We start from the raw sequence: 16,717 nt of genomic DNA on the forward strand, positions 1-16,717 counted from the left end.
CTCTGTTGAAGTTGAGTTGATTTCAAATGGAAAAGCCCAATGGTCATGCGATATAAGGTGGGAACCTCTTTCGTGACGCACCATAAATTTCTGAAAATTACGTCTTCCCGCATTCAAAATACCATATCTTGAAAAGTATTGACCCTACCCCACCAAAATTATACATTTTCTGAAAGGAAATTGTCCAAGGATTCCAAAAATGACATTGTTTTTATGGTGGGAGTATGCCCTAGAATGTTATATTCCAAAGTAGGGAAGAATTTTTCAAAAAAGTGTGTCTGAAAAAGTTTCATATTTTCATTATGATATACCCTACATGAAATTACATGCCAGATTTGAATTCCTCAAGCCAAGACCTTTCCAAATATGTATAGTTTATTGGGGGTTGACATATTACTTGACCCCAAAAATTTGAATGAAAATTGACTACTCGCGACTTGAATAAAACAACGAAAAGGCAGAAATATGTGTAGTGTGTTTCAATAAAGGCAAATATGATTAGTAAAAAGTAGCCCGATTAAACAGAAAAAATCATCAATAAACTCACTGAAACATATTCATATATAAATTTCAAACATACAAATATCAAAATAAGTCATTCTACAAGCATATGTTTATATTGAGCATATAATGTCTTCGTGATCCTCAGTTTGAAGAACAACAAGGTTTGTTGTAGATTTTTCTGTGATTGAGTTATGTCAATACCTAATATACTATGCTCTGCTTTAGGATAATAACTTTTCTTGGATCAAGTAAGCAACCATGCCTTGATGTTTTTTGGTAAAACAACAATTACTTCATCTACAATCTGACTGTGCTTGTGTTTGCTCATCAACAATAATAACTCCGTCTGATTCCAATTCAAACAAATGGTAGTCATACATGTAGGGAATCAGAACCAGGTTTAATAGCAACAAAATGATCCCTTGCATATCAAATCATACATATTATTATTAAGCTGTTCTTCAGTTGGTTCAACAGGTTCAATTGAATTTTCAACAACATTGGTACTTGACTTTCTGGAGCCCCCCCACATTGCACCTTAATAATTAATCCTTTCTTGATACCTAATTACGGTACCCTTCTAATTAATAAAAATGTAATTTTGAACATGTTTAAGATTAACAATGTACATTGTAATATAAATGCAAAACACTTGGATATGAAATAGGGAGGTAAACATTTTACGTGCACATGTAAGTTCTGTAAAATAATGCTTTCATCGGAAGCCGTAAATCAGGAATCTGAGCTTGTTAATTACTTAATCCTTCTAATTGAATTGAAGTTTTACAAAAATTAAAGTATTTTAAGACTACTTATGACATATTATTAATTCTTTAATCAAATAACATTTCCTCTAGACATGTTTTTAGTTTGTAGAATCAAATAAAGTTCAACCAAACTTGGGATGCCGCTTTTCCCATACAGTTTCTATGGTACCGTGTCCCAATATCCGTGTCCCAATATCCGCCCACCTACATGCTCGTTAGCATAATTAATCATAAAGTTAATTAGAATTGGTGGAGAAGGCTGGCTTTGGTTTCAAATGAAAGAAGAAAGAATAGGCTTTAAAATGATATCAAAATAAAAGCTGTAGGTGTTCATCTTCATATCTAAACAACTAAAGTCATTTCATATTTTAAGAAAAATGTCACACCACCCACTTATTAGTACTCCCACCTTGTAACGCAGGGCCCAATACAATGTCAATATGTGCCTTGAGTTTAAACCTGTGCAACTTGTCTATCATGAGTCAAGTCTGTACAACTGCCACACTGTAACTCTCTCCATGCGGGTGTTGGCTGCATACGACAAGTTTCAAATATTTTTTTAAAAATTCAGAATTGTACATTTTGATGACTGTGTTTGGAATCAGCATGAAAAATGTATTGTAAACAAGCCTAGTATTGGTTCAGTGATTCTTGAGATAGCTCTTGATATTTTGAACAAATATCTGAAAACTTCAGAGTTTTTACATCAAAGTATAATACTGTATGCACATTAATTTGTTTCCATTGTCTCCACATAGGGATGCCAAGGCTATCGTTGTCCACGGTTCATCCCTAAAAGACATCACCAACCCAGAGCTTGATAGAATCCTAGCTGATCACACTGAGATTGTGTTTGCACGTACTTCACCCCAGCAGAAACTCATCATTGTGGAAGGTTGCCAACGTACCAACCAGATTGTGGCAGTAACTGGTGACGCAGTGTCAATGATTCGCCTGCTTTGAAGAAAGCCGATATCGGTAAGAAAAAATATTTTCTGTTTATTACTTCATCTGGAATTTAACATACATTGGCTTGTGGTACAAAAAATAACTAGCAAAATAAATCAACTTCACACCTCTTGATATGTTTTTTAAGATCACTGAAATTGCTGTACCATTTTCCACCTGATGTGGCAATGACGTCAACCTGTTGTTGTGGAGGCAGCTGTTTCTTGCGCGCATATACTAGTATGCGGCATCCTTACGCATTGAGCAAACACCAGCTATTTGAATCTGCGCCAATGAAATAACGTCACTGTCACATCGGTGAAAAATGGTACATCACAAATGTGATGGTTGTTATTAAATCAGAAAAGTATGATGTGATTTTTTTTGCTTATATTGTGCGTGATCTAAGATGATCTGATTTCATGTTTGTTGTGATTTTGCTTTGGCAGGTGTTGCCATGGGTATCGCCGGTAGTGACGTGAGTAAACAAGCCGCTGACATGATCCTGCTGGACGACAACTTCGCCTCCATCGTTACTGGTGTTGAGGAAGGACGTCTCATTGTTGACAACTTGAAGAAATCTATTGCCTACACCCTAACTAGTAACATCCCTGAGATTAGTCCTTTCTTGATTTTCATCTTGGCTAGTATCCCACTGCCCCTTGGTACTGTCACCATCTTGTGTATCGATTTGGGAACTGATTTGGTAAGCATTCGATGTAGGATATATATCATCTTATGAAGGCTAGTATATAGTCTTTGTGATTGACGCACCTGTTAATTTTCCACGGCAAGAAAAATTGGCCTCAGCGTTTTCTAGAAATGGAAAACAAAACCCCAAGCAATTTTAGCTGAAAACTGCAGCCGACAACTGAAGCAGAGAACCAAAAGTCATTGCGGCCAACCAGAGAAGCAACACCTGTTGCAGAGGTAGAACACCCAGAAAAACCTTTACAATAGTTTATACTGGACTCTTGATTCAACTTGATTCAAGATGCAATGAGATGAATGCAATGAGATACTGTGGTCATACAAAAATCAGCAGCGGAAGTTTAAGACCGGATCATAGATATACATTGAACATTTTATGGAGGTGTAGCAAACTTGATAATAAATTTTCACTTTGTTTTTGTCTTTCAGTGGCCTGCCATTTCTCTTGCCTATGAACAAGCTGAGAGTGACATCATGAAGCGTAAACCACGTGACCCTAAGGGAGACAAACTTGTAAACGAACGGTAAGTTTAAAAAATTTTCTCCAGCAAGGGAATCAACAATTGTTGTGAAGCAATACATTGTGTTTACATGAGCCATAGGTTGGTTGGTTGGTTGGTTGGATATCCCGCCTTTTATCAGGCGCACCACATAAAATATGTGTAGATTTGTAGATACATGAAGACATTAAAACACTGATGCATACGAAAACGTTTGCCACACCACCACAACATTGTTCATGTAATATCATAAAAAGTACAAAAGTCATTGCAGAAGACCACCACCAAAGTAGAAAGTACAGGAGCAGGTTAAAGTTATACAGCCACCAATATGAAAAATATAATTGTACATTTAGAGCTTGTGCATGTATGTAACATGAAATGTACGTGACTCATTCCTGGGGTTACCAGATCACTAGTGCCAATATATAAAAGTAATAAGCATATGTAAAGTACATACACATCAATAAACATAACAAATATACTAATATGAGAACCTATAATACAGAAACTGATTGTATCGCATCGCACCGAAAACAAGGGCTGAAGCGAGGCAAGCAAAATAATGGCAACATGAAACAGCTGCAGCAACTTAATTCAGCTAAATCTCATTAGATGACTTTATCTCGACATAGATTCAAGCCTATACATTTCTGATTATTGCTTTTAATTTGTCTCATCTTTTGTTCTTGTGCAATGATTGGTGAATAAATATGTTTAAGTGCGCATACATGAACCATATTTTGTACTTGTTCTCAAAATTACAAAAAAAAGCTGCCCAATTATCGTAGCAGGGTGACGATAAATATTTCAAGTTTTGAAAATCTCATGCTTATTTGACTCTATTTAAATATGTTATGCATTGGATTTTAATGTTGTTGCAAGTTTGGAAGATAAAATTTTATGTTTCTTTTTGCTATGTTGTTGCTCATTTCTTCTATAACCAGTGTTGCATTTCTTGTTTTTTTCTCCAACACAGTTTGATCAGTATGTCGTACGGTCAGATCGGTATGATGCAAGCCTCTGCAGGTTTCTACACCTACTTCGTCATCATGGCTGAGAATGGGTTCTTGCCTGACCGTCTGCCTAACCTAAGAGCTGATTGGGATAACCCAACCATCAACAATCTGGAGGATTCTTACGGACAGCAGTGGGTAAGTGTGGCTATTAGAGGTGTTATGTAGCTTATGGTGTTTTGTTCAAATGCGAGGAAGACCAGTAACATTCCCATAAATAAAAAGCCACTGCATTTCTTTAGTTATCTTGGTTGTCTTTTTATACAGTTGCTCCAAGTACATAAAATATTTCACAATTACCCAAAGCACAAATTATTTTACAATCATCCAAAGCATACAATTCTGCTAAAATTGTGCTCACAAATAAGCTTAACATATATATGTGAGTATGTGGTATGTAAAAAGGAGGCACTTCTGAGCACGACCGTGATTGGAGAAAACAGCCAAAATATAATTTGGAATTGAAAGTTTTGGACGAAACATTTCTCACTCCACTTGACTTGATCCATCACCACGGGTACCCGCCCATAAATTACACACATTTTGCTTGTGAAGTCGCACCCCTAATGGATATACTAGTGACTAAATTAAAATAATGAATATTTTTGATGTTTTATTCATTTCAGTCGTATGATCAGCGTAAGGTACTTGAGTACACATGCCACACTGCTTTCTTTGTGAGTATTGTGGTGGTACAATGGGCTGATGTCATCATCTGTAAGACCAGGAAGAACTCACTCATCCACCAGGGCATGCAGTAAGTAGTCATAACTAGAGATTGGTCAAACTCTAGAGACTGACCATAGATCCTATGCAATAAACCAGGCCCTCTCAACTTGTGGCGCTTGGAGTCAGTCGAAGTGGCGCACATTAATTTTTAATTTTAATAAAAAAAATTTCACTTAAATCTTGAACAAAAAGGTGATAAATACCCAATCTGGGCCTTTAAAAAAACCTTAAAATCCAGGAGATTCTGGGGGTGCTTCCCCCTGGACCCCAATAAAGCACCACTGCACCTTACCCTCTATAGACACGCACTACCTTGCAAAGTCCTCCTTTGACATTTGGTACTTCATGATCACTAACATTTTCCAGTTGGCACTTCAAATAAACTAGTTGAGAAGGCCTGCAATGAACCAACTAAAATTGTATAACAATTGAAGAATATGGTATAAAATGACACAGGGACATCGTGTCTATATCGATTCCACAACCATTCATACCTATCTACTACCTGTTATATTGTTTTATCATGAAAAATTTCCCTTAGAGGCCCCATTGCATGGTGTTAGATTTGTTCATGAGGATGTGTGACGCTTATTGCATACACTCTGTATATAACATTTAAAATGAAAGATTAATTCAAATTTGGACATTTTACTAATAACCAATAATATCCACACGCAAAAAGATGTTGGTCACTGATAAATACAACTCATTGATTTGTTTATCCATCATTCATTCCATCAAAACAAATGGTAAAAGAGCAAATCTTTTTCTAAAGGTCAAGCTTCAAAGAAGATAGCCGACAGCAAACCTCTGATTTACAAATAGTCTGTATTCTGTTTTTTGCCCTTTAGGCGACGAAAAAAGAAAACCCTTTTCTACAGGCCCGACCGACCCAGATTTTGAACAAATTGGGAAAAACATTTTTCCTGTACAAATGAATGCCGACACAAATTTTGGAAATTTCAGGAACAACATTTTCTCAAATTGCAAATTATTTACAGATTTAAGTGATTTTTTGGGTCATTTAATGATAAAAAAAAGGCCGATCGACTGACCCTACTTAAAGGTCCGTCCGTCTGTAGAAAAGGGTTTCTTTTTTTCGTTGCCTTACTGATCATATTTTCATTTCTTCTCGCTACATTGTATAGTAATAGAGAAAGTGTTTGTGTGTACTTGTTAGCCTAATGTAAGCCTTGGTATGGTGTTCAAATGGTAAGATCAACTTGCTAAAGTCCATCTGCATACAGCAGGTATTAGAGAGATTGTGAGAGGTATCAGAACTATACTCCACATGACTTTGCATAATATGTCATAGTATTCATTACTTGTGAAATTCAGCAGCTTATGAAGGATAGAGCAACCTCACCCTGGTACCACTTTATTCTCAGCCACTCCTGCCATTCCGTCGACTGACGACAGATGATGATTCATTGCATTCATGTTGATGTTAAGTATTCTGGCTAGTGCATAACCATTTTGCATGTGAAGCTGCTTTGTGCATGTTAGCTGTGAAATGCTGTGCATGTCAATTGTCATGGTAATTACGCACTGGGCATTGTGGTACCTGATCGTCGCTGATTCCGCTTTTTCTGCATCATTGAGTTAGTTAGGACTGGTGTTTTTATCAGCAAGGGCAAGGTCAAGAGTGCAATTGAAGTACCAGCCTACATCGTGAGTTAGTATTTCAGCTAGTGGTTGCCAGCAAAAACAAGGTCATGTGCAGATTTAGCCCGCATTGTGATTAACTCAGTAAGGACTAGGTCATTAGTGGTAGTGATGAATCAGCCTGCATAGTTGAGTTGTTAGGCGGCAAAGGTGAAGAGACATGCAAGTGAAATACCAGCCCACCCACATGAATAATTTTGTAAGCAGTTGAACAAGGTCAAGAGTGCAAGTGCCGGCCTACATCTTTGAGTCAGCGAGTAGCTATAGAGTCGAACAGCAAACATGAGGTCATCAGTGCAAGTGAAACACTTGCCCACATCAAAAATTAGATCATGTTTGTCATCAAGGTCAAGATCCAGAACAGGCTGCATCATCCCAGTCAGTAAGCACTAAGCAGCTAGGGTAGGACAGCAATTGGAGTACTAGCCTACATCTTGAGTTTGTTGTCAGTGAGGACAAGGTCAACGATTGCAAGGGACTCAAACAGTTTGGGGGTCAAACTTGCATCGCAAAACACCAAGTCAAATACCTTATGAGCTAATACTTGACTGCTACAGGATGAAGTACTAAGAACATACCTATGCAGCTAGTGTTTGTTAGCAAGGACAAGGTGTGTAAGTAACAGCCTGCAGTGTGTTAGTATAGTAAAGCAATGCATTGGTTCCACTTCTGCTTAATTCCAGGACTTGCAAAATTACATTGTTGACCAAAACCATTTTAGATTAAATTAATTAATTTACATGTTTTCTTTCTTATAGTAACTGGGTGTTGAACACCGGTTTGATCTTTGAGACAGCTCTGGCGGCAACTCTGTCCTACACCCCAGGACTTGAGAATGGTCTGCGTATGTACCCTCTTAGGTAAGATTCCATATTTGCTTGGCTTTCATTCTATTTGTCAAAGGTGGGTGACCAGATTGACAGCCCTATCAAAATTGTGATTTTTGCATCTGAAGAGAATACAATACCCTAGTAAAATTAACTGTTAGGCTTGAGTTCCAATCAATGGTACATGAATAAAATTGAACCATACCTTAAAAAGAGGATGCTAACTTGCTAAAATCATGGAGATACCCCTGTAAGGTTTTTTTATTTTGAGAGAAACTATTGGACATAAGACTTTCCAGGAATAAAAAGGTTTCCGTGGATTTGATAATTTACCAATCTCATCTCTGGTTTATGTACGAAACCTTCAAAACCATGAATTTAAGAACAACCAAAGAATATCAAAATTTGGAAAGTACAAAAATTACATCCGCTGAATTTACCACTTTTATTAACAGTGTATGACCTGAAAATACATGCAAACAGGAGTGTTCATACGTGAGCGAAATGAAACCGTCTAAGGATACTTGTGCTTCATAAAATTTCAGGTGGTATAAGACCAGTGAATAATGGTTTACTTTTATGCTTTTTCTCCCCAACAGAATTGGATGGTGGTTTACTGCAATTCCCTTCAGTATTCTCATCTTTATATATGATGAATGCCGTCGTCTCATCCTCCGTCGTCGACCTGGCGGATGGGTTGAACATGAGACCTACTACTGAGACGATGCCCCCTCACCCCCCATGGAGCAACCACAGCCACCCCCTACAACGGCTACCAATCCGCTGTACGCTCCAGTAGATTTGAGCATCATCGTCACTCCTCCAATGCTGGCTATAGCAGTAAATGATCAGCGAGTAAAAGAAGAACCTGTAATTACATTTATTTCTAAACCAGATCCATATGAACGCTGTAGCTTCTCTAGTATAAATGAAGTTTTAATTGAACTAGCGCGTGTATCATTTAAAATATTCACTGATTTCTTCAGGTTACACTCTTCAGTTTGCTTGTAATTTTAATTGAGTTAAACCATTTTGTTTTCAAGTTATACACTAAATAGTAACAGGTAGTTTATATTTATTGATAGTTATCGATTTTGCGATACAATTCCAGCATTATAGCATAACATCACTCTTTATGGTCTTATACTAGTACCATGACAAAATATATGCAAATGGCGTCTAGGCCTCATGCTTTGGTATATGTCTGATTTGTTTAGAGAAGTAAAGGTTCATGCATCAAGCCAATAAACTATACTTGGTTGAATTGTTAGCAAGCCAGATATAGCGATATACAATTAGGGGCTCTTTTGTTCTGATAGGACCGATTTGTTCGTGTCAATCCCGTTAGGCTGAAGCGGTAAACTATTCCAAACATCTTTTTCAGTACTTGAAAGTTTTTTGGAACCAAACATAAGGGATAAGCAAACATATTGGTCCCATCAGAGCAGAAAGTTTTTTGGTGCATATTTGTTACTTTTCTTCAGATGAGACGTGCAATGCGGAGACAGGACCCACGCAAATCAAATCAGTAGTTTGTAGGACAGCTGCATAGAAGTTACTGTGCCATTCTGAAAACAGACCAATCCTTAATTTGTGAATATAAAATGTGACATGGACTATACATCTTGGGCAGTGTTCACAAAGACTTTCAAACTTTCAATTTGTGAAGTGTATCATTGGCTTCTAAATTATTATAAAAATTTCTTGCTTGCCAATTATTTAGATCCATATGAACCTGTGTATGTTTCAACTGCATGTCCACTATGGTCAATGCATGTCCCATGATGGCCAATGTTTGTCCCACAAGGTCAATATATGCCCCATGATGACCAATGTTTGTCCCTCGATGTCAATACATGTCCAACGAGGGCAAGTATTTGTTAATCGAGGTCAATACATGTCCCATGATGGCCAATGTCTGTCCTTTAAGGTTAAGCCATATCCATTGTGTGCCAAAAATGACCACACATGGATTTCTGTGCAGTTGTCATAAGTAGTTCCATTGCAAATGTACTTACAACTCAACTAAATTTAAAAAATGCAATTTAAAAGGCTTATCAAATCAATAACGGCTCGATGTTAAAAATATCTTGCTTTGTCAAGATTGTTTTTAAAATAAAATGCATTTAAAAACCTTGTGCCAAAAAGTTTACAATACAACTCATATCTTGGACAACTCTTGTAACCACCTTTGCTCAACTCAGTTTTTGCATGCAACTCTTGCCATTTTTGGCACAATTGCATAATACACGTATTAGTGAGTTACTAAGCTTTAATTTTAGTAATAAATTTCACTAATACTTTAAAATCAAATATAATCTTTCTCCTGCTTACTAAACAACTCTATTCAACAGAAACAATGCAATTAAACATTGGTAATTGATATTTATCATGTAATCCTAGTATTTACAACTCTTCATAGCAAATACACATAGCACCTGTTCGCCTATACACAACATGGTATTAAATTTGCAAACAATTAGCATAAAATTCCATAATGGGAATGCGTAGTGAAAGTAGTACTTGCTGGTTGTTAGAGGAGTGACATTGCCCAGCACTAGTGAAGGATAACATGTTGCCCAACACTAGTGCAAAGGGCATTTTGAGGGGTGGGGGCATCAATAGTTGACAATATGCATACATAGTACCATATTTACAATGTATATTATATTATTATTGTAATTTTAGTGTATTTGGTGGATGTTGGTCACCTTAGCATATCCCCTTTAAACTTATATTGGTGTATAATCTAAATAAGTGTTATGTTAGTCATAAAGGAACGTGATGTCGAAAATAAAATTGCTTTAGTGAATATAATAAATAAGTTTTGTCTCTTGGGTGTTTGTATTTGGTATTTGTTTTGTCAATCAGCATTGGTCTATTGCACAGTTCTGCCATATGCGTGGAGAACCTTGATCTGGCATCAGCATACATACATGTAACATGGGGGTGAATTGTGTATATTCTTCCTTTCATGTCTTTCGCCAGTTTGAGGATCTTGCATATGGCGGAACCATGCAATGGTTGAATTCTAATTCTGGAAATAAATTTGTCCAAATGTAATAAGGTAGAAAACATTGGGTCAAACCGAACCATTTTGAGATGAAAGACCTTTGAACGGCTGGTGTAATAAAGATTTGGAGACAATTGAGGTTTTATTTCTGCATTTATTTATTTGTACAACGGACCAATACAAAGAAATTACAATTATGAGAATTCAAAATATATGCATCAAATTAATTTAAAAACTGAAATAGCACGAAGAAACCGTTTCATTCTGCAAGGTTTGAAGGTTGCCAATAGCCCAGAGTTTGTTGCCATGGTAAAATGCAGACTCAAAAGCTACACCCACTGAAAATGATGCTTTTGTTGCTAGAGCACCTCCTGGTCATCCTTGACTAGTCATGTAGAGAATAGCTTGAGCAGCTTCTCGGTGCAACATTTGAAATTGCAACCTTTTCATGGGCTATTGAGACAAACCAAGGTATCAAAATTGCAGAACATTTTGTTTCTTTTTTAACAATTTCAGTTTTAACATTTTATTGATACATAATACATAATAAAAACAATATTCCCAGATTTCAAAAATTCCATAACATAGGCCTACTTGACCCATTACACTGTTGTCAGAAACTGCTATCTGAAGATACAAACAATGAAATTAGAAACTCAAATATTTATTTTGTCCACCACAAACGGGTTTTAATGTAGGCATTTTCACTTTTTGAGATATATTTGATGGGCAAGTTTTCCTCAAAATAAGCTTTACATTAATATTTCCCTGTTGCTTGTTTGCAAGGTAGTAAAAGAGTTGGGGAAATCCTTTGTTTTCCGCTGTTTTTTGAGAGGTTCACCATACATGTATCTCAAAACAAGATCTGCCAGCATTGCAGCTCATTCGTGGTGGATGGTCTCATATGGAATTCTATTAATACTAAACTCCTCAACAAAAGTTTGGAAAGTGTTTTCACATCTTGTGAATGTAGTGGGGTCTCAAAGAGAAGGTGCCAAATTAACCATTATTCTGTGCAGCAAGCTGCAATACCATATCTATTCTTCACAATCTGGGACCTAATCAGGGATATAAAGGGATAGGCATCGTAGCTATTACGTAACACACCGAATGATGTAGTTTAACTCTAGACAATAGGCACCATATTGCAGGAGGGTTAGAGTTCATAGAGGAAACGTTAAAGGTTAGTAGATTAGGTCACCCAGGCACATCACTAATGTGTTTCACGAGTTGTAATACCGACAGGTAAAAACATTGATTTTGTAAAATTCTCCCGATTTTTTACAATTACTAAATAAGGTTAGTACTTCAAACCATTCTTTGATGAATCTATGCAATATGACGGTAATTTTTGAAACATCTAAGAATCAATCTTAAACATCTTCATGATATTCATTTTTTTTTTTTTTTCAAAGCATGCTCTTGCGCTATCCACAGACTATCCGGTGGAAACTTCAAAGCAACGATCATGCGTTAATATTTACAAAATGGCGAATGATGTAGTTTAAGTCGAACAATAGCGTGACCGGCGTGACGTAGTTTTTGGCATTGTTCCTATATGCACTTTCACCCTCCTGACCTAATGCAATCCTCCAAGATGACAACTCTCGCCCCACAGGGTAGTCAACGACTACCTACAGGATATGGGAGTAGAGAGAATGGAATTGCCTGCCATCATTTGAACACTTCTGGTGCTGTGCGTGCCAGAGTAGCCAATGCAACCACATTGATAGACCTGCGACGAATCCTGATTGAAGAATGGAATACTATCCTACAGGCCACAGCAACATGTGACCAGGCTGGTGAGCAGAGCAGCATGAGGAGGATGTGCCTGATGGCTGATGTGGCTGCATATGGTTTTGAGGTTAGTGACTAATGCTGTTGTGAGCACAGAATAATGGTTAATTTAGACTAGGAGCCCAGACAATTTATTCAGCTCAGAAGAGACAAAAGGTTTGATGGTCTGATTATGTTAGTATAGGCCCAAGATTCAATATTCCATATTGCTGCCGGGTCACAGCCTGTACGTTCAGCCTGGAGGTCACAAAATAGGGGGCCAAAAAATGCATTTATTCAGCTCAAGAGAGACATGGACAAAACTTGTTGGATATCACTCCCAGGAGTATACTTTTCATGCCTATAGCAATGACAGCAACTTTGGCCTGTACGGGGGCCCAGACAGTAGGCCCAAAGGGGCCCGCCCATATGGTGTTATTCAGCTGAAGAGAGACAAGGATGAATCTTTTTGCATTGGAACTATTACACATTGGGGTGCACAAAAATACCAATGACAGCAACTTTTTCCTGTACGGGGCCCAGACAGTAGCCTCAAAGGGCCCAATGTCTCATAACTGATTTATTCAGCTGAAGAGAGACATGGATGAATCTTTTTGCATTGGAACTATTACCCATTGGGGTTTACAAAAATACCAATGACAACAACATTTTCCTGTACGGGGGCCCAGACAGTAGCCTGAAAGGGCCCGATGCCCCATAACAGGTTATTCAGCTGAAGGAAGACATGTGTAAATCTTTTAGCATTGGAACTATTACACATTGGGTTGCACAAAAATACCAATGACAGCAACTTTTTTCCTGTACGGGGCCCAGACAGTAGCTTCAAAGGGCCCGATGCCCCATAACTGGTTATTCAGCTGAAGAGACATGTGGATGAATTTGTCTGAATTGGAACTATTACCCATTGTGGATTACAAAAATACAAAGGACTGCAACTTTTTCCTGTACGGGGCCCAGGCAGTAGCCTCAATGGGCCCAATATCCCATAACTTGTTATTCAGCTGAGGAGACATGTGGGTGGATTTTGAATTGGAACTATTACCCATTGGGGTTTGCAAAAATACAAATGCCAGCAACATTTTCCTGTACGGGAGCCCACACAGTAGCCTCAAAGGGCCTGATATCCCATACATTTTAGCACCCCGTCTGGTAAGTTCATCAGAGTTTATATACCAGTGCTGCAGAATGGGCGTCAAGTCTACACTACATCAAAAGTCAGAGCTGAAACATTTTGCCAGACCTTTGCCGCTAAATGTTAGCTTCCCCACAGAAAAAAATCTGCTCCTGAAGTGAATTTTAGCATTCTTTTTATTTATTTATTTATTTATTTATTTATTTATAACATTTGGCACAAGGCCAGGCAGATCCAATATTGATTACACAATAAATTGAAGGATTGCCCTTACATTAAAATCAAAACATTACTAGAAAATACATAATCAATACAGAATAAAGTAAAAACAAAAAATAAATTATGTGAACTGGTTAGAGGAGGTGGGAAATGGCCAATTTGAAGGACTTGAGAGAAGAAGCATTGACAATAGCCTCAGGGAGATAATTCCAGATGGAGGAGGCAAACGGATAAAATGATCTCTGGGACAATGAAAGCCGGTGGAAAGGAACTTGAACAGCGCTGGAATTGAGGTTTCTTAGACCGGGTCTGGGATGAGGCTGGAAAGGGTCGGGAGAGGAACAAAGATTGGCAAAGATTTTAAATAAGTGACACAGAGAAGCAACATCACGACACTTACTAAGAAGAGGTAGGTCGGAATCCAAGCGAAGGTCCTCATGGGAGTAGACTCAAGACGGTTGGTAAGGGTTATGTTCAGAGGATGCCTAGTAGTACTTCCATACTCCAAAATTGGGCGAACCAAGGCCAAGTACAAAGAACGACGGATGCTGAAGGGGGCTGATTGGAAAGATCTATGGATGAAGCCGATGATTTTGCGAGCTCTTTTGCATATGTGATCGATGTGAAGATTCCAAGAAAGCTTGTCAGACAGCCAGACACCGAGAAATTTGACGGATGGTGACCTTCGAGACATCGAAACGTAAGGCAATGGCAATATCAAGAAAGAGAAATCTAGCCAAGATATATATTCTGTTTGGTACCACCAAACTGGCTGAGAAGGAGGAGCTGGAGATCCCGGGACTCACAGTCGACAGCAAGCTGACCTGGACAAAGCATATTTCTAACGTCTCATACAGAGCAAGACAGGAGTTGGGCGCTCTGAAGAGAGTTGCAAATAAACTTGATGTCAGAGACAGAGCAACTGTTTACAAGGCTAAAGTTTGCATTGTGATGGAATATACCTCACTCTCTAAGATGAGGGCCAGCACACCCACTCTAGGATTACTAGACTCTATCCAGAGTTCTTGAATGTGTCACTCCTCATGGGCTATTGTTCACTTTAGTATTTAAAAAGCAGTAAAATGTTTTTCAGCCAAAAAGACACACAGATCTTTTGAATTGGAACTCTTGCATATTGGTGTTGACAAGACTACCAATGACATCAACTCTGTTCCTATACGAGGCCCCAGAACGTACCCTCAAAGGGCTCGATGTCCCATAACTGGTCAATCAGCCAAATGTAATGTGCATGTTAAAATGCAGTGGGGCGCCATGAAGGAAGAAAGTGTTAATTTTAAATGCTCTCTTTTCCAAACAAAATTGGTTTAACATGAGGGAATAAAGTCGCATTGTGCCGAATGAGGCTTTAAAATTGGCTACTGAAGAAGCTATCAATTGCTGATATTGATATCGATGAAGTAGTACCTTTCTCCTGCTGATATTGGTATTGATGAAGTAGCTATTTTTACTACTGGTGATATCAGTATTGATTAAGTAATTACCTACTTCTGATATTGGTTTTGATGAAGTAGCTATATCTACTGTTGATATTGGTATTAATGAAGCATAATAGCTGTCTACTGCTGACATTGGTATTGATGAAGTAGTTATCTATTGTTGATACTGGTGATACTATCTTATGCTAGCTGAATAAACCAGTTATGGGACATCGGGCCTTTTGAGGCTACTGTCGTGGCCCCCTATACAGGAAAAAGTTGTTGCCATTGATTAGTATTATTTTGTAGACCCCAATATCCAATAGTTCCAATTCAAAAAGATCCATCCATGTGTTTATTTGGCTGAATAACCAGTTATGGGATATCTGGCCCATTGAGGCTACTGTCTGGGCCCCGTACAGGAAAAAGTTGATATCCTTAGTATTTTTGTAGACCCCAATGTGCAATAGTTCCAATTCAACAAGATCCATCCATATGTCTCTTCAGCTGAATAACCAGTTATGGGATATCTGGCCCATTGAGGCTACTGTCTGGGCCCCCGTAGAGGAAAAAGTTGGTGTCATTGGTATTTTTGTATATACAATGGGGAATAGTTCCAATTCAAAAAGATTCATCCAAGTGTCTCTTCAGCTGAATGGGTAGGTCATTGGTAGATCACCAGCGTGGCCATCTTCGGAGTCTAATTTCACCCTTCTTAAGATGAGCACTCCTGGTGTAATTTTCTCTTGCAAGATGACAAAATTGGATAAATCAGTTAAGGGACATTAGGCCCTTTGGACAATTTGAAAAATCGGTTATGGGATATTGGGCCCTTTAAGGCTACTGTCTAGGCCCCCGTACAGGAAAACGTTGCTGTCATTGGTATTTTTGTGCACCCCAATGTGTAATAGTTCCAATGCACAAATATTTATGCATGTCTTCCTTCAGCTGAATAACCTGTTATGGGGCATCGGGTCTTTGAGGCTACTGTCTGGGCCCTGTACAGCAAACAATTGCTGTCATTGGTATTTTTGTGCACTCCAATGTGTAATAGTTCCAATGCAAAAAGATTTACGCTTGTCTCTCCTTCAGCTGAATAAATCTGTTATGGGACATTGCATCGGGCCCATTTCCGTCATTGGTATTTTTGTGCACCACAATGTGTAATAGTACCAATGCATATAGATTCATCCATGCCTTCCTTCAGCTGAATAACCTGTTATGGGGCATCGGGCCCTTTGAGGCTACTGTCTGGGCCCCTGTACAGGAAAAAGTTGCTGTCATTGGTATTTTTGTGCAACCAAATGTGTAATAGTTCCAATGCAAAAAGATTTACGCTTGTCTTCCTTCAGCTGAATAACCTGTTATGGAGCATCGGGCCCTTTGAGGCTACTGTCTGGGCCCCATTACAGGAAAAAGTTGGTGTCATTGATATTTTTGTAAACCCCAATGG

The 16,717-nt window shown here is 38.2% G+C and overlaps 1 pseudogene; it reads left to right on the forward strand.

Annotated features, from left to right (window-relative positions):
• Positions 1-10,491, forward strand: part of LOC140169629 (sodium/potassium-transporting ATPase subunit alpha-2-like) — a 40,213-nt pseudogene extending 29,722 nt beyond the window's left edge.
• Positions 10,492-16,717: the final 6,226 nt, after the last annotated feature.

Source organism: Amphiura filiformis, chromosome 14 (genome assembly GCF_039555335.1).
Source record: "Amphiura filiformis chromosome 14, Afil_fr2py, whole genome shotgun sequence".
Taxonomy (NCBI): domain Eukaryota; kingdom Metazoa; phylum Echinodermata; class Ophiuroidea; order Amphilepidida; family Amphiuridae; genus Amphiura; species Amphiura filiformis.